The sequence below is a fragment of the Galeopterus variegatus genome, unplaced genomic scaffold (assembly GCF_000696425.1).
Source record: "Galeopterus variegatus unplaced genomic scaffold, G_variegatus-3.0.2 Scaffold1642, whole genome shotgun sequence".
Classification (NCBI taxonomy): Eukaryota; Metazoa; Chordata; class Mammalia; order Dermoptera; family Cynocephalidae; genus Galeopterus; species Galeopterus variegatus.
The window spans coordinates 271519-294825 of NW_007727753.1; positions in this window are offsets into that span (position 1 = coordinate 271519).

The following is a 23307-nucleotide window of genomic DNA, read 5'->3' on the forward strand; positions in this document are numbered from 1 at the left end:
ACAGAACAGAGAACCCAGAAATAAAGCCATGTATTTACAGCCAACTGATTTTCAATAAAGGTGCCAGAGTGTTCCTTGGGGAAAGGACATTCTCTTCAATAAATGGTGCTGGGAAAACTGAACAGCTGTATGCAGAATAATGAAACTAGACCCTTATCTCTCACCATATTCAAAAATCAACTCAAAATGGATTAAAGACTTAAATGTAAGGCCCAAAACCATGAAACTACTAGAAGAAAACAGGAGGAATACTTCAGGACATCAGGCTGGGCAAAGACTTTATGAAGAAGACCTCAAAAGCACAGGCGACAAAAGCAAAAATAGACAAACGGGATTACATCAAACTAAAAATCTGCACAGCAAACAATCAATAATGAAGAGAATCTGCTGAATGGGAGAAAATATTTGCAAATTATGCATTCTGAAAAGGGATTAATATCTAGAATATACAAGGAACTCAAACAACTCAATAGCAAGAAAAATAATCCAATCAAAAAGTGGGCAAATGAACTGAATAGACATTTCTCAAAAGAGGACATGCAAATGGCCAACAGGTATATGAAAAAAATGCTCAACATCACTAATCAGGTAAATGCAAATCAAAGCGACAATGAGATACCATCTCACTCTGGTTAGAATGGCTATTTCCAAAAAGACAGAAAATATCAAATGCTGATGAGGCTGTGGAGAAAGGGGAACTCATACACTGTTGGTGGGAACTGGTTAGTTCAATTGGTTAGAGCGTGGTGCTGATAACGCCAAGATCCAGAGTTCTATCCCTGTCACAGGCCAGCTGCCAAAAATAAATAAATATATATAGAATTACCATATGATCCAGCAATCCCACTACTGGGTACACATTCAAAGTAAAGGAAATCAGTATATCGAAGAGATACTTGCCCATGTTTACTGCAGCACTATTCACAATAGCCAAGATATGGAATCAACCCAGGTGTCCATCAACAGATGAGTGGATAAAGAAAATGTGGTGTATATACATAACGGAATACTCTCAGCCATAAAAGAATGAAACCCTGTCACTCCCAGCAAAATGGATGAACTGGAGGATATTATGTTAAGTGAAGTAAGCCAGGAAGAGAAAGAGCAATGCATTTTTGTACTCATATTTGGAAGTTAAGTAAGTTGATCACATGGAAGTAGAGAGTAGAATGGAGGTTACCAGAAGCTGGAAAGAGGAGGTGGGAAGGGAGATAGTGGGAGGCCGGTTAATGGATACAAAAGTACAGCTGGATAGGAGAAAGCAATATTTAGTGCTCTATAGCAATGTAGCATAACTATAATTAGCAACAACTTATTGTATACTTTCAATTGGCTAGAAGAGAGGATTTTGAATGTTTCCAACACAGAGAAATGATAAACATTTGAGGTAATGTGGAAAAACTCAGTGGTTGCCAGGGTTGCAGGGGATGAGAGAGGGAGGGAGGGATGAACAGGTGGAGCACAGAGGATTTTTAGGGCAGCAAAATTATTCTGTATGATACTGTAATGGTGAATACTTGACACAACACATTTGGCAAAACCCACAAAACTGTACAATGCAAAGAGGGAACCCTAATGTAAAATTAAGTTAATAATAATATATGAATATTGATTCATAATTGTAACAAACATACCACACTAATGTAGCATGTCAAAAATAGGAGAAACTATGGGAATGATCTGTACTTTCTGCTCAATTTCTCTGTAAAACTAAAACTACCACAAAAATAAAGAAAACAAAAGAAACCACTTTCTTTGCTCATTCATAGGAAGCAACTCCTCATCTCTTTTGAAATATATTTTTGCTGGATGTGGAATTTGGGGTTGATAGCTTTCTATTTTTCAGCACATTAAACATGTCATTCCATTTCTCCTGGCTTGCACAGTTTCTGATGAGAAGCATACTAGAATTCTTGTCTCTGTTCCTCTGGATGTAATGTGTTTCCCCACCCCACCCCACCCCACGCTTTCCAGATTTTCTCCATCTTTTCCCCCCCAGCAAACTACGTTGTTTCTCTGTACATTATTTGCTTTTTTCTTTGTGCGGGGAGGCTTAGTCTGCTTGAGGTTCTCTAATATTTGTGGATACAGTAGCCCCCCCCCCATATCTGCAGTTTCACTTTCTGCAGTTTTAGTTAGCTGCAGTCAACTGTGGTCCAAAAATATGAAATGGGAAATTCCAGAAAAAACCAATTCATATCTTTTAAACTACATGCCATTCTGAGTACTGTGATGAAATCTTTCACCATCCTACTCTGTCCAGCCCAGGACATGAATCATCCCTTTGTCCAGCATATGCATGCTGTATTTGCCACTTATTAGCCACCTGTTATCAGATCGACTGTCACAGTACTGCAGTGCTTGTGTTCAAGTAACCCTTACTTTACTTAATAATGGCCCCAAAGTGCTAGAATAGTGATGCGGGCAATTCAGATATGCCAAAGAGAAACTGTAAATTACTTCCTTTAAATAAAAAGGTGAAAGTTCTCAACTTAAGGAAAGAAAAAAAAAATGACGTGCTGAGGTTGCTAAGATCTATAGTAAGAATGAATCTTCTATCTGTGAAATTGTGAAGAAAAAAGAAATTCAAGCTAGTTCTGTTGTCACACCTCAAACTGCAAAAGTTATGGCCACCATGCATGATAAGTTCTTAGTTAAGATGAAAAAGGCATTAAATTTGTGGGTGAAAAACAAGTACAAAAATGTGTTCCAAGTGATGGCAACTGGGTTTGATGCTATGCATGGTTTCAGGTATCCACTGGGGGTCTTGGAATGTATCCCCCACAGATAAGTGGGGATGACTGTATGTGGTTTGATGTCCTTCATTAGTATGAGAAATTTTTCAATTATTAACTCTTCAGATATTTCATCTGCCAATTCTCTCTCTCTTCTCCTTGTGGAACTCCAATTACACACACGTTAGACCATTTGATACTGTCTCATACCTTGTGAGTACTCTGTTCTGTTGTTCGGTTTTTCCCCCCACTCTTTTTTTCTCTTTGCATGTCTGTTTGGGTGCTCTCTATTGACCTGTTTTCAAGTTCACTGAGCTGTGTCAAATTGATTGATGAGCCCATTGAAGGAATTCTTCATCTCTGATTTCACGATTTTTACTTCTTTTTTTTTTTTTTCCTTTTTTGTCTTTTTTACTGACTGGTAACGGGATCGCAACCCTCGGTGTCGCGCCCGTACCGGGGACCAGCAACGGGATCGCAACCCTCGGTGTTGCGCCCGCATCGCGCTCAGCCAGTGAGCGGGAACCGGTCTCCACATGGAATCCGAACCCTCGGCGGGAGCGCCGCCGCACTCCCAAGCGGCGCACTCTCCAGTGCGCCACCGGGCCGGCCCTCATGATTTTTACTTCTGACATTTCCACTTAATTCATTCTTTTGGTTCCATTTCTCTTCTGAAATTCCCCACAAATTTCAGGCAAATTGTGTACATTCCCCACTATATCTTTTTTTTTTTTTTAAAGAAAGTATATTCATTAAATATTCACAAAGGATATCATTGCTGATTTTGGAAACCAAAAAGGTCTATACATCAAATATTAGAATGATTATAATTGAGCAAGTTGGCTAAATTTAAGATTAATATTTACAAAAAGATTTGTCTTGGTCAGCAATAAACAGAAAATCCCCATAATTATTTTATAAAGCCTAGAAAAGTATTAGTGACCTACAAATAAATGTAAGAAATAATTTTGTGAGGGCCGGCCCGTGGCTCACTTGGGAGAGTGTGGTGCTGACAACACCAAGTCAAGAGTTAAGATCCCTTTACTGGCCATCTTTAAAACAAAAAAAAGAAAGAAAAATTGTGAGTGCTTTATGGAGAACATTATAAACTTCTGTTGAAGACATGAAAGGAGACCTAAATGTACATCAAAATACAAGTTATTCATGAGTAGGAAAACTCAATATTATTAAGATGTCAGTCCTTCCCTGATTCACTTATTGATTCAATACAGTCCCAATAAAAAATTCAACAGTTGGGCCGGCCTGGTGGCGCACTGCTACAGTGCGCCACTTGGGAGTGTGGCGGCGCTCCCGCCGAGGGTTCGGATCCCACATACAGACCGGTTCCCGCTCACTGGCTGAGCGAGGTATGGGCGCAGCACCGACGGTTGCGATCCCGTTGCCGGTCCCGGTCCGGTACGGGTGCGACACTGAGGGTTGCGATCCGTTGCTGGACACGAAAAATGACAAAAAGGAAAAAAAAAAAATTCAACAGTTTATTTTGGTGATATTTAACAAGACGACTAAAATTTATTGGAAGAGCAGATGGTCAATAGCCTAAACATTTCTGAAAATCAAGAGTAAAATCAGGGAATTTGCCCTATCAGATATAAATGCTCATTATAACATTGCAGTAATTAAGACAGTATTTGGCACAGATACTAAAAATATATATATATATATATATACCACTGGAACAGAGAGAGTAGAGACAAACCCACAAAATGTATTAAAATATCTTCGTATTAGTCTGTTCTGTGGTCTGAATGTTTGTGTTCCCTTCCCCCCAAATTTACATATTTATACCCTAACTCTGAAGGTGATGGTGTTATAAGGTGGGGCCCTTGGGAGGTGATTAGGTCATCAGAATGTCACTTCATCTATTTCGTTATAAAAGCTTAAATAGACTAAGACAGATTGCTAGGGCTGCCCTAGCAAAGTAGACTAGATTGTGTAGCTTAAACAACAGAAATTTATTGTCTCCTAGTTCTGCAGGTTCAAAGTCCAAGACTGAGGTATCAGCAGGGTTGGTGACTTAGGAGGGCTGTGAGGGAAGTATCTGTTCCAGGCTCTCTCCTTGGCTTGCAGATGACCATCTTTTTCTTTTGCCTCTTCACATTATCTCCCCTTTACTGTCTCTATGCCCAAATTTCCCCTTTTTATTTTATTTATTTATTTATTTTTAAGATTTTATTTTATTTTTTGTCTTTTTCATGATCAGTAAGGGGATCACAACCCTTGGTGTGGTGTCGCCCACATTGCGCTCAGCCAGTGAGCGCACCGGCCATTCCTATATAGGATCCGAACCCGTGGCAGGAGCGTCACTGTGCTCCCAGTGCAGCACTTTCCCGAGTGCACCACGGGGTCGGCCCAAATTTCCCCTTTTTATAAGGATATCAGTCATATTGGATTAGGGGCCCATTGTACTGTAGTATGGCCTCATCTTTTTTTTTTAATTGTTGGCCTCATCTTAACTAATTATAGCTACAAGAACCTCATTTCCAAATAAGGTCACATTGTGAGGTACTGGAGGTTAAAACTTCAACATATGAATTTTGAGGGGACACAGACCAGCCCATAACAATTGTATATGGCAAAACTGGCAGTACAGATCAGTGGGGGAAAGATAAAAAATCCGATTAGTAGTGCTGGAATAATCAGTTATCCATGTGGGAAAAATAAAATTAAAAAGTGATACCTACTTCAAGCCATAGACAAAAAATAATTTTAGATTAAAGACTTGAATGGGGAGAGCAAATCCTTACAATTTTTAGAAAAAACAGTAGGATATTTTTATCCTATGAAAGGTGTTCTTATGACATAAAAAGACTAATAAATTTGACATTAAAATTAAGAAATTCCATTTTTTTTTCCTTTTTTTTGTCTTTTTTCGTGACTGGTAACAGGATCGCAACCCTTGGTGTCGCGCCCGTACCGCGACCAGCAATGGGATCGCAACCCTCGGTGTTGCGCCCGCACCATGCTCAACCAGTGAGTGGACCGGTCTCTATATGGGATCCGAACCATCGGCGGGAGCGCCGCCGCACTCCCAAGCGGCGCACCCTACCGAGTGCACCACCGGGCCGGCCCAGAAATTCCATTTTTTAATGACACCTAATGAGAATGAAAACTCAAGCCATAAACTCAGAGAATGTATGTTTATCACATATGATGAATAAACAATTTGTGTCTAGAACATATAAAGTAGTTCTAGAAATAATAATAAAAATAAAAATAATCCAATAGAAAAATGGGCAAAAGATTTGAACAGGCATTTTATAGGCTACAGCACAAAAAAGGGTTTAACCCCCATTAGTAATTAGGAAACTACCGTTTAAACCATCAGCATTAAAACTTGGACAATACCAAGTTTTGATGAAGATGCAGAGTAATGAGAACTGTCATCTCCTACTGTTGGAAGTGCAAGGTGGCAAAACCAATTTGTACAATAATTAGGCAATATCTAGTAAAGGTATGCATTTATCCTAAAACTGAGCAATTCCACTTTTACATCTATACTGAGAGATACTCTTGTACGTGTGCACCAGGGAACATACTCAAGGATACTGATAGCGGAACTGTGCTACTATTTCTAGCATAGAAAACCCAGAAACAACTGAAATGTGCATAAACAGTTAATTTCTTCAATGTATCCTACTTAACTGTGAAAGTGAATATAAGATTCCATCAACTAGGATGAACCTCAAAAAAAGTAGTGAAACAAATCACAGAAGAACACATTCAGCAGGATTCATTTACATATAATCAGACAAAACTAAACAGTCTGCTACTTATGGTTGTCCACGAGTGTGACAAAAGGAGATAAGATGAAGGAGGGGCACACTGGAGGCTCCTAATGGTTTCTAATATGCTATTTCTTAAGGTGGCTCACTACATCTTTGTATTTGGATTAAAAATCACCTGGAACTGGGTGATTTATAAAGAAAACTAAATTTGGGCCGGCCCGGTGGCGCACTCGGTAGAGTGTGGCGCTTGGGAGTGCGGCGGCGCTCCCGCTGAGGGTTCGGATCCCATATAGAGACAGGTCTGCTCACTGGTTGAGTGCAGTGTGGGTGCGACACTGAGGGTTGCGATCCCGTTACCGGTCACGAAAAAAAGACAAAAAGAAAACTAAATTTATTGCTTTCAGTCTCAGAGGCTGGGAAGTCCAAAGTCCAGAAAACACATCTGGTGAGGGTTTTCTTTGGTAGTGGTTTTACAGCAATGCAGGGGTCTCGCATGGCAGAAAATGGCAGAGCAGGGAGAAAGAGCAACTCTCATGTGCTCTCTTTTTAGAGCTCTCAGAACCACACCCCTGACCACCATTATTAATCCATTCACTATGGCATGGTTCTCAGAATCTAATCACCTCTCCAAGGCCTCACCTTTCAATTACCATAATAGGATTTCCCACCCTGAACAGTTACAGTGGGGATTTAAGATTCAATGACATGGGGGGAGGGGCATCCAATGTACAGCATTCCACCCCTGAACCCCCAAAACTCATGTCCTTTTCACATACAAATACGTTCATTTTGTCCCCAAAGTCTTAACTTGTTTTAACTCAAAAGCCCAAAATTCAAAGTCCCATCTGTGAAATCAAAGCCAGTTATCTACTTCCAAGATACAATGGTGAGACAAGCATAGGGTACACATTCCCATTCAAAAAGGGAGAACTAAGGCCAAAAGAAAGGGGAATAGGTCCTAAGCAAGTCCGAAATCCAGCAGGGCAGGCATCAAATCTTACAGCTGGTGAATCGTGTACCCTGATTCCATGTTCAACGTCCTCTGCACGCTGGTGTAGGAGTTGGGTCCCCAAGTCCTCAGGCAGCTCTGCTTCTATGCATTTCCTGGTCTGAGGTTATGCTTCAGCTCTTGAAGGCTGGCATTGCACATTGATAGCTCCACAATTCTGGGGTCTCCATGGAGGTTCCCACTGCCACGGCTCCACTAGGCACAGTGCTGTTGAGGTTTTTCTGCTGCAACTTCTGACCCTATATTTCTGCTCGGCATTGCTCTAGTGAAGGCTCAATGCAGTGAATCTGACCTTTGGCAGGTCTCTCTCTGGGCCACCAGGCTTTTCCATACATCTGTTGAAATCAGGATGCAGGCTCCCAAGCCTTCACAACTCTGGCATTCTGCATACCTGCAAACCTAGCACCACATGGATGCCTCCAAGGCTTCTGGCTTGTATTTTCCAAAGCTGCAGGTCCAGCCACACTTGGGAGCCAATTTAGCGACAGCTGGAGCAGCCAAAGCAGCTGGGGTGCTGGTGTGGGGAGCAGCTTCCTGAGGTGGCCCTGAGCAGCGAGCCCAGGAGGGTGCCTCAGGCCTGTTCCCCAAGACAATTCTGTCTCCCTAGGCCTCTGGACCTGAAATGAAGGGTTGGCCCCAGAAGCATCTGCTATATCGTCAGGGCCTTTCCCACCTTCTCTTGATAATCCTTTTCTTTTGTACTAATCTTCTAGTACCATTGCATTTTTCTTCTGAAAATGCTCTCTGCTTCTCTGTCACATGGCCAAGCTGTGAATCTTCCAAATCTTCACACTCTGCTTCCCTTTTAAATTCTGGTTTTACATCATGCCTTTGCCACTATAATTTTGTATATGCTGTCACAAGTAGCCATGCAGCTTCTTTAATGCTTTGCTGCTGAGAAATTTATTTTTCCCAAAACCCTGGGTCTGCACCCTGAAGTTCCACACTCCACAAAGCTTTTGGGCATGAACAGAATGCAGCCAAGTTCCTTGCTGGCTCATAGCAAGAGTGATCTTTGCCCCAGTTTCTAATAAGTCCCTTCTCATTTACATCCGAGATCGTCTTAGAATGGCCTTTAGTGTCCATATTTCTATTAGCATTCTGCTCATCACCATTTAACCAGTTTCTAAGAAGTTCCAAACTTTCCCTGGTTTTCTTGTCTTCTAAACTTTGACCAGCATTTAGGCTTTTTCTAGCCAGTTTCTCCACATTCCTCTGGCTTCTCCTCAATACCCAGTTCCAAAGCCATTTCCACATTTCCGAGTATTTGTTATAGGCAACACCCCACTTCTCTGGTACCAATTTTCTGTATTAGCCTGTTTCTGTTGTTTATAACAAAATCACCTAGAACTGGGTGAGTTATAAAGAAAACAAAATTTATTGCTTACACTTTCAGAGAAGTCCAAAGGCTGGTAAGTCCAAAGTCCAGGATCTCACATGGAAAAAAATGACAGAGCAGAGAGAGAAGAAACTCTCATGTATTCTCTTTTTAAAGCCCTCAGAACCACACCGCTGATCACCATTATCAATCCATTCACTAGGCATGGTCCTCAGAATCCAATCCCCTCTTCAAGGCTCCACCCTTCAATTACCATAATGGGATTTCCCACCCTCGACAGTTACAATGGGGATTTAAGCTTCAATGAGGTTGAGGGGTCATCCAATCTACAGCCATCTTCTTTTTTTTTTTTTTGCTTTTAAAAACCAAAAACACCTTTATTTGAAAAAAGACAAAAAACAAAAGTTATTTACAGTAGTTTTTTGCTCAAATAATTCAAGAGGACAACTGTGCTTCTCCTCCAGGTTTATCTTACAACCAAACTCAAGCAGAGGCTGCTGCACCCCCAGGCACCCCATTGTACATAAGGGGGGATGCCCACCAGCATTCAGCAGCATGGCTCCCTCACCCCTCACTACCTCCATTGCTCAGTGCACCGTGGGAAGGGAAAATCCCACCCCAGCCCAGTATACTTCCAGAGTTCCCTGCTATAGGCCTCCTGCAAGTCACACCAGACCTGGGCTCACAGACACGATTGGAGTGGAAGAGACTGGGCAAACAGCAGCTTCAACTAACTTTGAAGCTGCCATGTTCATTCTCCCCAGCTGGCCTCGGGAGGGTGAGAATCCCTGATCCCGCTGGGGCACACAAGGAGAGGGCACAGGAGGAAGGGACAGAGAGCCTAGGGAACTTGCCTACCCAGAGAGCAAAACTCCCTCTCCTTAAGCAACCAATCCCCACTCCCACAGCAACAGATGTGCCCACTGTATCTTTAACATACTAATCATAGTTATTTTAAAGTCCCTGTCATCTCTAAGTCTGGTCTGTTTACTGCTTTATCTCTTGATGATGGGCTGGGGTTTTTTCCTTCCTTTTCTTCTTTACTCATAGTTTCTCTTATTGAATATCAAGACATCAAGTGTAGAACAGAAGAGACTGAGGTAAATAGTATTTATGCCTGAAAATGAGCACACCACTTCTTCTGTCAGGCTGCTAACCAGTGGTTTAAATCCAGCCAGACAGGAGTTGAGCCGGGTCTTAGATTTTGTCGTTCCTCTTGTTACATAGGCCATGGGCATGGACTGAGGGAGAACGGGCAGAGTGCATCAGGAGTCTGGGCCGCCTGCTCACGCAATCCATTTGTTTCTTTTAGACATGCCCCCACTTGATCTCTAATGCATCACTTCCACTTGGCAACTTATTGCTGCTGTGTGGGCCCAACTTTATGGATAAGAAAACAATACTCAGTTCATCAGGTCACCTGGTGTCCAGGGTTAGGCCTTCTGATTCTCCCCAGGCCCAGTATCAGGTCGGAACCTGTTTCTCAAAAAGAGAATGGTTATATTTATTTATTTATTTATTTTTTCCCTTTTGTCTTTTTTCATGACTGGTAACGGGATCGTAACCCTCAGTGTCGCGCCCGTACCATGACCGGCAATGGAATCGCAACCCTCGGTGTCGCACCCGCACCGCACTCAACCAGTGAGCGGACCGGTCTCTATATGGGATCCGAACCCTCGGCGGGAGCGCCACCGTGCTCCCAAGCGCCACACTCTACCGAGTGCGCCACCGGGCCGGCCCAGAATGGTTATATTTCAGAGAGGAGATAGATTCTTTCCAACATCCTGGTGGTTTGTGTTGTAACTCTCCTACTGGTGCTTTCCAGAAGCTCCATACAGCATCCCTATTTGCCACAGACATTCTGAATGTCATTGGATCTGCTGGATCATCGGGCCCAAGTGGTAGAGCAGCTTACACAGTCTTCTCTTGCACTGGTTTCCACTCCAAGCTGGTCACTTTACAGGTGACTCTTAGATGGTCAAAGAATCACATTCAAACCTGGTATATGTTGCCATCCAAATCCAAAAAGGGCCACTAAGCATTATACCTTTTTTTTGTCATAGGTTGTGTGAGGTACAGTTGTCTTTTATCTAGGAGGGGACATCTTGACATATTCCACACTGTTGAACCCTGCAAAAACAAGAGGTAGTGGTCCCCTAAAAGTTTATGGGGTTTATCGCACAGCATATGGTTTGCATGTATCTTATTCAGACATCCAAAGTATTTGCTGCTAACTGCTCATGAGGTCACTTAGCATAATGTCAATGTAGAAAATCAGCGTGATGTTTCATGGGATGTCAAGGTCCTCAAGATCTCTACAGATTACAATGGCAGAGAGCAGGAGGGCTGACACAGCTCTGAGGCAAGACTGTGAAGGTGTGCCCTTGGTCCTACCAGGTCAAAACCAAAACAAAACAAAACAAAAACAGGCTCAGGTGGTCCTTACAAATTGGTATAGAGAAAAAGGCATTGACCACATCAGTAGTGACATACCAAGTGCCAGGAGCTGTGCTGATTTGCTTCACTAAGAGACTACATCTGGAAAAACAGCTGCAAGTTGAGTCCCCACTTGATTATGTTTATGATAAGCCAGGGTCTTTCTCTGAGTTCCGTCTGACTCCCGCACAGTCCAAACAGGGAATTAAATGAATCGCAGGCCTAAATGAAAGAGCTAACACTATAAAACTCTTAGAAGAAAATATAGGAGAAATTTATAAGCCATTGTGACCTTGTATTCGGAAAAGCCTTCTCAGATATGACACCAAAAGCACAAAAGACAAAGTCGTTAAATGGACTTGATCAAATTAAAAACTTTCAGCACACCTAGTACCCAGATCTTGTTTCCCAATACCATTCTCCAATAAAAGGAACCAGAGATCCTTGGAGAAATGGTTGATTCTAGGATCAGGTAGGAATTATAACACGATGAGCCTGAAGCATCTGGTAGTACCAGAAAATAAGGAAGGGACAAAAAGCAAACAAAACAAAACAATGATGGCAGTGTGTCAAAAGGACCCAGGACCAACTGAAAGAGCTCCCAGTGGCCAACGCTGGAACAATTTGAGCAATAAAATAAATAAAGTTGTATTGGCTTATAACCCAAAGCATAAAAATAAATATTTATGAGTCCATATTGATATAAATAAGTGATTAAACAAATAATAAATGGAGAAGAAGAGACAAATCTCCCATGCAGAAGAATTCTGAATAATTTATGTAAATATCCTGCTCTCAAAAATTTGGCAAAACTCTAAGTGTAGGCAGCATATAGTGACGTTTTCCCCAAAGAGTATAGTATAGAAAGAAGCGAAATTTCTCCATTTACCGTGGAGAAATCTGACAAACACTGCCTCAGCCAGGTGATCAAAGTCAACATCAATAGTGACAGGTCATATTGACAGTACGTGCCCTTAATGTGACGTGATAAAAATGGCACCCTGTGCTCTTCCTCCAGAAAAGCACATAACTCCAGTCTAATTATGATAAACACATCAGATGAATCCCAGTAGGGGGGTATTCTCTATAAGATTTTGCAGGTATTCACCTGACCAGTACTCCTCAAAACTGTCGAGGTCATCAAGAGCAAGGAAAGTCTGAGAAACTGTCACAGCCAAAAGGAGACTAAGGAGACATGATGACTAAATGTAAGGTGGTGTCCTGGCTGGGATCCTGGAATGGAAAAAAGACATTAGCTAAAAACTAAGAAAATCTAAATAAAATATAAACTTCAGTTAATAATCACGTATCAATATTGGCTCATTAACTGTAACAAATGAACCACACTAATGTAAGATGTTAGTAATAGGGAACCACTATAAATGCTTACATTAAAATACAAGAAAAAGGGCCAGCCCGGTGGCGCACTGGATAGTGCGCTGCTTGGGAAGCGCGGCGGCGCTCCCGCCCGAGGGTTCGGATCCCACATACAGACCGGTTCCCGCTCACTGGCTGAGCGAGGCGCGGGAGCAATGCTGAGGGTTGCGATCCGTTGCCGGATATGGAAAAAGCCACAAGACAAAAAAAAAAAAAAATACAAGAAAAAGGGCCAGCCCGGTGGCGCACTGGATAGTGCGCTGCTTGGGAAGCGCGGCGGCGCTCCCGCCCGAGGGTTCGGATCCCACATACAGACCGGTTCCCGCTCACTGGCTGAGCGAGGCGCGGGAGCAATGCTGAGGGTTGCGATCCGTTGCCGGATATGGAAAAAGTCAAAAGACAAAAAAAAAAAAAAAAATACAAGAAAAAAAAGAAAAACACAAGAAAAATCTCAAATCAACAACCTAATTTTACACCTTAAAAAACTAGAAAAAGAAGAACAAACTAAACCCAAAGCTAGCAGAAGCAAGGAAATAATAAATATTAGAGAAGAGATCAACAAAATAGAGAATAGAAAAATAAAAGAAAAATCACTGAAACCAAAAGGTAATTCTTTGAAAAGATCAACAAAATTGACAAACCTTAAGCTAGGCAGACTAAGAAAAAAAAGAGAGAAGACTCAAATTACTAAAACCAGAAATGAAAGTAGAGATATTAACTACTGAATTCACAGAAATAAAAAGGATTAAAAGAAAGTGCTATGAACAAGTGTACACTAAAAAATTGGATAACATAGATGAAATGGACAAATTCCTAATAACACAAAACCTACCAAGACTAAATCACAAAGAAATAGAAATTCTAAATAGACCTATAACTAGTGAGGAGATTAAATCAGTAATCAAATATCTCCCAACAAAGAAAAGCCCTAGACCTGATGGCTTCACAGTAAATTCTACCAAACATTTAAAAAATGACTAACACCAGTACTTCTCAAACTTTTCCAAAAAACTGAAAAGGAGGAAAAACTTCCTAATTCATTCTATGAGGTCAGCATTACCCTGCTAACAAAGCCAAACAAAGGCACCACTGGAAAAGAGAACTACAGGCCAATGTCCCTTATGAACAGTGATGCAAATGTCAACAACGTACTAGCAAACAAAAAATTCAGCAGCACATTAACAGGATTACACACCACAACCAAGTAGGATTTATTCCTGGAATGCAAAGATGGTTCAACATATGAAAATTGATCAATGTAAAATACAACATTAACAGAATGAAGGCAAAAAAACACGATCATCTCAACTGATGCAAAAAAAGCTTTTGACAAAATTCAACACCCTTTCATGATGAAAACACTCAACAAAGTAGGAATAGAAGGAAACCGCTTCGATGTAATAAAAGCCATATATTAAAAACCCACAGCAAACAGTATACTTAATGGAGAAAGACTGAAAGCTTTTCCTCTAAGATCAGGAATAAGGTAAGAATGCTTACTTTCACCTCCTCTATTCAACATTGTACATTGCCAGAGCAATTAGGCAAGAAAAAGAAATAAAAGGCATCCAAACTGGAAAGGAAGAAGTAAAATTATCTCTGTTCACAGATGATATGATATTGTATGTAGAAAACCCTAAGGATTCCGAGGGTTCGGATCCCACATACAGACTGGTTCCCGCTCACTGGCTGAGCGAGGCGCGGGAGCAACGCTGAGGTTTGCAATCCCGTTGCCGGTCCCCGGTCCGGTACGGGGGCATCACTGAGGGTTGCGATCCGTTGCCGGACACGGAAAAAGGACAAAAGACAAAAGACAAAAAAAAAAAGAAAACCCTAAGGATTCCACAAAAAAACTATTAAAACTAATAAGTGAATTTAGCAAGCTGGCAGGATACAAAGTCGACACACAGAGAACAGCTGCATTTCTATACACTAACAGTGAACAATCTGAAAAAAATTACAAATACAATTCCATGTATAATAGCATCAAAAGTAAAAATACTTAGAAACCAAGGAGGCGAATGACATAGACAGTGAAAAAAAAGATACAAAAGATTGCAGAAAGAAATGACAGAAGACATAAATAAATGGAAACACATCCTACGTTCATGGATTGTTGAGGTGTCCGCCCTGATACTGTATAATTCCTCTTAAATGAGGGAGCTGGAGTAGTCAAAAACCCCGGAGACAGAAAGTAGAATGGTGGTTGCAGGGGCTGGGGGGGATGGGGAGTTACTGTTTAAAGGGTAAAGAGTTTCAGTTTTACAAGATGAAAAGGGGTATGGAGAGGGATGGTGGTGATGGCTGCACAACATTATGAATGTATTTAATACCACTGAACTGTATACTTAAAAATGGTTAAGATGGTTTTTTTAAAAACATATAACATAAAATTTAAACAACAGTAGGAGAACCCAGGTGTGGGGTATATGGCAAATCTCTGTACTATCTTTATCTTCACAATTTCTCTGTAAATCTAAGACTTACAAAATAAAAATTTTATTTTTAAAAAAGTTAAAAATTTTTGTGCTTCAGGGCCGGCCCGTGGCTCACTCGGGAGAGTGTGGTGCTGATAACACCAAGGCCACGGGTTCGGATCCCATTTTTAAAAAAGTTAAAAATTTTTGTGCTTCAGGGCCGGCCCGTGGCTCACTCGGGAGAGTGTGGTGCTGATAACACCAAGGCCACGGGTTCGGATCCCATTTTTAAAAAAGTTAAAAATTTTTGTGCTTCAGGGCCGGCCCGTGGCTCACTCGGGAGAGTGTGGTGCTGATAACACCAAGGCCACGGGTTCGGATCCCAAAAAAAATTTTTTTTGTGCTTCAAAGAATGCCATAAATAAAGTGAAAAAACATCCTAGAAGATTAAATATTTTACTCAGTAGGAGAGAATGGCACAGGAAAGCAGGCAGAGTAAACAATGTTGAGTGTTTTTCACGTACTTATCAGCCATTTGTAGGTTTCTTTTGTGAGCTTTCATACACTTGTATTATTGGATTGATTATCTTATTATTGAGTTTTGTGTGGTTTTTTTTTGGGGGGGGGGTTGGCTTAAAATAACAGAAATTCATTACCTTATAGTTCTGCAGGTCAGAACTCTCACTGGACTAGTATCAAGGGATAAGCAGGGCTGCACTCATTCTGGAAGCTCGAGGGGAGAATCCACATGCTTGCCTTTTCTTGCTTCTAGAAGCTGCCTGCATCCCTTGGCTTATGACTCCTCCACCTTCAAAGACAACACTGTGGCAACTTCAAATCTCTCTATGACTCTCACCTTCCTGCCTCCCTCTTGTATGGACCCTTATGTTTACATTGAGCGCACTGAGATAACCCTGGATAACCTTCCCATCCCAGGATCCTTAACTTAATCACATTTGCAAAGTCCTTTGGCCATCTAAAATAACATATTCACAGGTTTTGGGGATTAGGACATGGACATTTTGGGGGGAGCCATTATTTAGCTGACAACATGCACAGTTTATTATTGAGTGGAAAAAGCTAGCAATTAGAAATGCATATAGATTGGGCCAGCCCATGGCTCACTTGGGAGAGTGTGCTGCTGATAACACCAAGGCCACGGGTTCGGATCCCTATATAGGGATGGCCGGTTAGCTCACTTGGGAGAGCGTGGTGCTGACAACACCAAGTCAAGGGTTAAGATCCTCTTACCAGTCATCTTTTTATAAAAAAAAAAAAGAAAAAGAAAGAAATGCATATAGATTAATCCCATGTATGTAAAAGAATCCACTAAATATTGAGTTTTAAGAACTCTTTACATATTCTAGGTCAAGCTCCTTGTCAGATATTTATTGTAAATTTCATCTCCCAATATGTGGCCTGTCTTTTCATTTTCTTAATGGTATATCTGGAAGAGAAAAACACTTCATTTTTTTTTTTTTTAAAGATGACTGGTAAAGGGCCGGCCCGTGGCTCACTCGGTAGAGTGCGGTGCTAATAACACCAAGGCCCCAGGTTCGGATCCCACATAGGGATGGCTGGTTCGCTCACTGGCTGAGCGTGGTGCTGACAACACCAAGTCAAGGGTTAAGATCCCCTTACCGGTCATCTTTAAAAAAAAAAAAAAAAGATGACTGGTAAGGAGATCTTAACCCTTAACTTGGTGTTGTCAGCACCACACTCTCCCAAGTGAGCCACAGGCGGGCCCCTGAAAAACACTTCATTTTGATGATATGTAACTTACAAATTTTTTCAATAGCTTATACTTTATGTGCCCCAAGAAATCATAGCCTTTCCCAAAGTCACAAATATTTTCTCTTATATTCTTTTTGAGAATTTTTATAGTTTTAGCTTTGATATTGAGATCAGTGATGCATTTTGAGTTACTTTTGTGTTTGATACGAGGTATGAATAGAGGTCCACTTTCTTTTTTTTTTTTTAATCCAGTAGCTCCAGTATCATTTGTTGAAAAGGTAATCTTTCCTCCTTTGAAATTCCCTGGTACCTTTATCAAAAATCAATTGACCAGGGCCGGCCCCTGGCTCACTTGGGAGAGCATGTTACTGACAACACCAAGTCTCAAGTGTTAAGATCCCCTTACTGGTCATCTTTTTAAGAAAATAAATAAAAACAATAAAAAAAAAATCAATTGACCATACATGTGTGGGTCTAATCCTGGACTTTATTCCCTTCATCAACATATATTTATGTCTATCTTCACACTGATATCACACTTTCTTGATTGGTTTTGTCCCTTTTTAAAAATTGTTTTTACAGCGGGCCAGTATGGGGTTGATTGATTCTTGTTTTTTTATTTTGGTGGCTGACTGGTATGGGGATCCAAACCCTCACTCTTTCTTAAATAATGTAGCTTTATAGCAAATCTTAAAATCAGGAAGTGTAAGTACCACAAATTTTTTTTTTTTAACTGTTTTGGCTTTCCATATAAATTTTTGGCTTTTCATACAAAAACAAGCAAAAATCAGCCTGTTGGGATTTCGATTAAGAATGCATTGAATCTATATGTCAAATTGGAAAGAAATGACATCGTAACAATATTGAATCTTCCAGTTCCTGAACACAACATCTCTCCCCATTTATTTAGGTCTTCTTTTATTTGTTTCATTAGTGCTTTATAGTTTTGTCATATAGCTCTTGCACATATTTTATTACATTTTTACTTAAATATGTCATATTTTATGGATGTCATTAAAAAGTGGTATGTTTGTTAATTTTTTATTTTTTAATTATTTGTTGTTAGAAATACAATTAACTATTGTATGTTGACCTTGTACTCTGTAACTTGGATAAATTCACACATGAATTCTAGTGAGTTTTTTCCAAAACTGTATTATGGAAAATTTTAAACATAGAAAAGTTGAAAGAATGTTATACTGAACATCCATATAAGAGCTACTTAGAATCTACCATTAACATTTTATCATACTTGTTTTACCATACATCCACCTATGTGCTCATTTATCATCTTAATTTTTCAATGTATTTCAAAATAAGTTGTAGACAAAACCATACTTTCCTCTAAATACTTCAGCATTTAAAACATGGGTTCCACATGTGTTGATACTTTTTTTTAAAACAGAAAAAGGTCATTAAATAACGATAAGGGATCAGTTCATCAAAAAGATATAATGATTGTAAATAAATATGCACCCAACATTGCACCACCTCGTATTAAAGCAAATATTAAGAGATCTGAAGGTAGAGATAGAGTGCAATACAATAATAGTAGAGGACTTCATACCCCACTTCAACAATGGACAGATTATCCAGAGTATCAATAAGATTTGAACTTAACTACATTTCAGACCAAAAAAAACTTAATAGAACATTCCATCCAACAGCATCAGAATACACATTCTTCTCACAGAACATTCTCCAGGACAGATCATATGTTGGGCCACAAAACAAGTCTTAGCAAATTTAGTAAGTTTAAAATTATATCAAATATCTTTTCCAACAATGATCTTTTCCAAAAGCAGAAACAAGTAACAGGAGGGATCATGAAAATTTCACAAAGTGAAAATTAAACAACATGCTCCTGAACAACCAATGAGTCAAAGAAGAAATTTTTAAAATATTAAAAAATGTATTGAGACAGGGCTGGCCAGTTAGCTCAGTTAGTTAGAATGCAGTGTTGTAACACCAAGGTTAAGGGTTTAGATACCCTTAACAGTCAGCTGTCAAAAAAAAAAAAAATGTGTGTGTGTATATATAGGGGGGTGGGGAGGAAGGCAGAGACAGACACACAGAAACACAATATACCAAAACTTATGGGATACAGCAAAAGCAGTTAGTTCTAAGAGGGAAGCTTATAGCAATAAATGTCAACATAAAAAAAAGGAAAAATCTCAAACAACCTAACAGTATACATCAAGGAACTAGATAAAGAAGAACAAACTAAGCCCAAAGCTAGCAGAAGGAAGGAAGGAACAAGGATCAGAACAAAAATAAATAGAATAGAGATTAGAAAAACAACAGAAAAGGTCAACAAAACTAAGAGTTTTTTGAAATGAACAAAATCGACAAGCCTTTAGCTAGACTAAGAAAAAAAGAGAGAAGACTCAAATAAATAGAACAAGAAATTAGAGAGGAAACATTACAACAGATATCACTGAAATACGAAGAATCATAACAGACTACTATGAACAATTATACACTAACAAATTGGACAACCTATAAGAAATGGATAAATTATTTACAAACATACAGTCTACCAAGACTGAATCATGAAGAAATAGAAAAATCTGAATTGACCAATAACAAGTAAGGAGATCGAATGAATAATTCAAAGTCTCCCATCAAAGAAGACCCATCAGGACCAAATGTCTTCACAGCTGAATTCTAGATAGAACTGAGGATTTGAAGCTCAGTTAAAAATGATGCAAGTGTTAACTCAAGGGAAAGTTCAAAGCTGCACAGTCAGGGCACTGAATTGTGTGTGCTGCTCTACATGGCTCAAGAGTGGAATCCATTGGCATAATGATAATGATAATTTATTTAGCTAATGAGAAATAAAAGTGGCTTAAAGCAATCTAAGGAAGCAAGTTCTGCTAAATTCGACAAGCTCAGAGAGATATGGGCGTGAGGCTTCAGTCACGTCCTCCTCACTCGTCTGAGATCATTGATAAAAAGAACATTCTAGTGGCAGTTTCTAGACTAGCTGGCACCACCTGCATGTAATAGATTACCCCAAATGTTATCACTAATTGTTCAATGTGATCCTCACTTCTTTGTTGCAATGTTCTTGGAATTTATGATGCAAAGAGCAATATATAACCAATTGGTAGCTCATGTTATTTTAGTGAACCAATGTAATTTCTTGGAACCACCCCTTAACTTTTCCCTTTCTCCCTTTAAAAATCATTTTGTAACTGCTGCCAGATGGAGTACATTTTCAAGGCAGTTTGAATTTATGTTTTCCCAGGCTGCAGTCCTCAAATTTGGCCCAAATAAACTCTCTTTGTCTTATATTTTTGCCTCAGTTTCTTCTTTTAGGTTGACACTAAAAACATGGATATAATCATGTCAGGAGGTTGGAGAGAAAGATGGCAAAGTGTAAAAGAGCTAAACCTCAAGTACCAAACAAGGAAGCAAATATGTAATGTTGAAAATTTATAAATTAAGAAAAAAGTGGCAAAACCATGCAATTTAGAAATTGAAAGTAACTACTAAACAAAATAGGTAAAAGAGTTGAAAATCATTGTTCCTGGAGAGAATTGGGGGATATGGAGAAATGATAATTTTTGTTGTTGTTGCTATGGGCCTTTGGCATATTTGATTTTTTATATTACTGCATATATTATTTAATGCACTTTTAAATAAGAATAAAGCAGAATTGATAATACCTTTAAATTATTTCCAATTAACCTACACAATTATTTGTTTTTCACAAGGTTTTTTTTCTTTCTTTGGTGAAAAATTAAGTTCCTAATATGATGATAAATTTCTACTTTGAGAAAATCTCATCCTTTTTCAGAGTCATGTTTGCAGGGCATAATTCTCTCAGGTCTGTCATGGGGGAGAATACCATCTCACTGAAATGGTGAACTGGTTTATTTAAGGAAACTTTTTATTGCTTTGCATGCTCTGGGTGATATTAAATTTGTTCTTAGATGATAACGTACGTGTGAACAGAAATCTAAGCAATTAGAGTAATTTTCGGGAGATCCTATCAAGATGGCGGAATAGACGGTCCACAGCGTTCACTCTCTCCCACAAATCAACCAATTTACGACTATAAAAATGTAACATCAGCCAAGCCAGGGCCGCTGGAGCTCAGGGGAAAGGGAGGAGAGACCTATGGAATTCATGAAGGCCGGAGAAACTACGATGAGAGAAAGAAAAAGCTGCTTTGAGCGTTTCCAGCCGTGGCTGCTTTAAGGCTCGAGCTGCTGAGCACATGGAGCAGGAGCCGGCAGAAGCTGCAGCTGTGCCCTTCAGATGCAGTCAATGGTGCTGGGACACTGGGTCAGTCAATGGTGCTGGGACACTGGCGGGAGACAGAATGGAATCCCTACATCATACCCCACACAAAATTAACTATACATACATGCTGAATTTGAAAAACAAAATTTTTTTAATTTTTTGGGAAAAAAATCTTTGGAAAAGATTAGTAAATTACATTAGAGTATAGATTTATATCAAATGACATCATTAGAAAAGCAAACAGCCAAGCATACTGGGAAGTATCTGCAAAGCATATAAACAGAGAATCAATACACAAGAAAAAACAACAACAAGAAGAAAAATACACAAGAATATACATCAGTAAGAAAAAGAAAAGGGAGCAAAAATTAAACCACCACAGAAGAAACATAAATTATCAGTAAACAAAGATCCTCAACAACCCGACTAGCAGAGAAATACTAAAACTAAAACTTCTGCACCATCAGATTGTCAAAACAGAAAACTGTGACAATATCAGGTGCTAGGAAATGGGGCAGAGGGGAGCTCAGCTGCCACCCACAGCAGGGGGAGCAGAATAGATACAACCTACTCTGCAGAGCAATGTGGCACCATCTAGGAAAACTGAAAATGGACTGTTACAACCCAGCAATTCTCACACATGTGTGCATGAAGACATACGTGTTCAAGAATGTGTAGAGCAGCATTGTGTCTAAGAGCAAAACCCTGGAAACCACCTAAATGTCCATGGGTAGCAGAATGGAGAAACTGGAGTCCATTCCTATCACACAGCATGACAATGGGAAACACGCATCTTGAGCCACATGTGACCCAAAGACTTGCCAACAATGTTAAATTCTAAAAGCCAATGAACTTATTCATATACCACTTATAGTTTTTAAAAATGCAAAGCAGTATCATCTACTTGGAGATATAGTAAATTTTTTTTTTTATTTTGGTTTTGGTTTTTGGCAGCTGGCTGACAGAGATCTGAACCCTTTACGTTGGTGTTATAACAGCATATTTTGACCAATTGAGCTAACCAGCCAGCTCACCCATGGCAAAATTTTTAAGAAACACATAAAAGGTCAGATTTAGCAGTGATCACTTCTGGGAGAGGGGACAAAGAGGGACCCAAGCATGTCAGGAATCTTTCATTTCTCACATTGCACAGCAGTGGGTACACATTTATGTTTAACTCTGTATGATGAAACACCTCAATTTTTAAATGCACCTGGCAAAAACGTAGATTATGGCATTGTGCTCCTATGTATGTGAAAATGCAGAACCCAAAGGTAAGAACACACATGTGAAAAGGCAGATGCAAGGACACACATCAAACCTTCTAGGGAAGTGCTCTAGGAAACAACTTTTCACAATCGACTTTTCACATATGCAAACAAGACTATGCTCTGACCAACAGCCGTGATCGCTTTAACGGTTGCTGTCAAATCATGAGTCTAACACCTTCTGGCGCTCAAGCCGGCATACTCTCAGAACCACCATGGAGCCTTTTTTTTTTTTTTTTGACAGCTGGCCAGTAACAGCATCCGAACCCTGGACCTCAAACCCTGGACCTCGGTGTTATCAGCCCATGCTCTCACCAGCTGAGCCAACCAGCCGGCCCTCAAGGAGCTTTAAAATTGCACTTGCCCCACTTCACCTGACTCACCAAACCGGAACTGGAGAACAGGGCAGGCTCTTTTTAGTTCTGCAGGTGACTCTAATATCATCCATTACGGGATACAAATCTGCCTGATAATTCAAGAATTTGGGGAAGGCCAAGACAGAGCCAAAAATTGAAGGTGAAGTACAGTGAGTGTGGTGGAAATGACGAGGATGTAACAGCCCTAGAGAGTTCCAGACTCCAGGCCTCAGCTCTTAACATCAACACAGACACATCCACCTGTACGTGTCAGTGTGAACATGTCCCCCACCTGACCTAAAGGACTGACCTAAAGCATCCACGTGGGTAAGTGTTATGGAGTGAAATGAGTTAATACATGTCAACCACTTGGAAGAATGGCATGCAGTAAGCACACAATGTTTGCTACTTTTTCAAGTAAAAAATACTATTTTGGCAAAAGCATTCAACAACATTTTTAAATAAGGAAAGTGATGATTACTGCATGAATAGACTCCCAAACCTGTGAAGGCAACAGGAACCTCTCAGTCACTGTGAGAAGTCTATTGACATCTAACCTGCTGAGTTTTTTTTTTGGTGACCGGCCAGTACGGGGATCTGAACACTTGACCGTGTTCTAACCAACTGAGCTAAACAGCC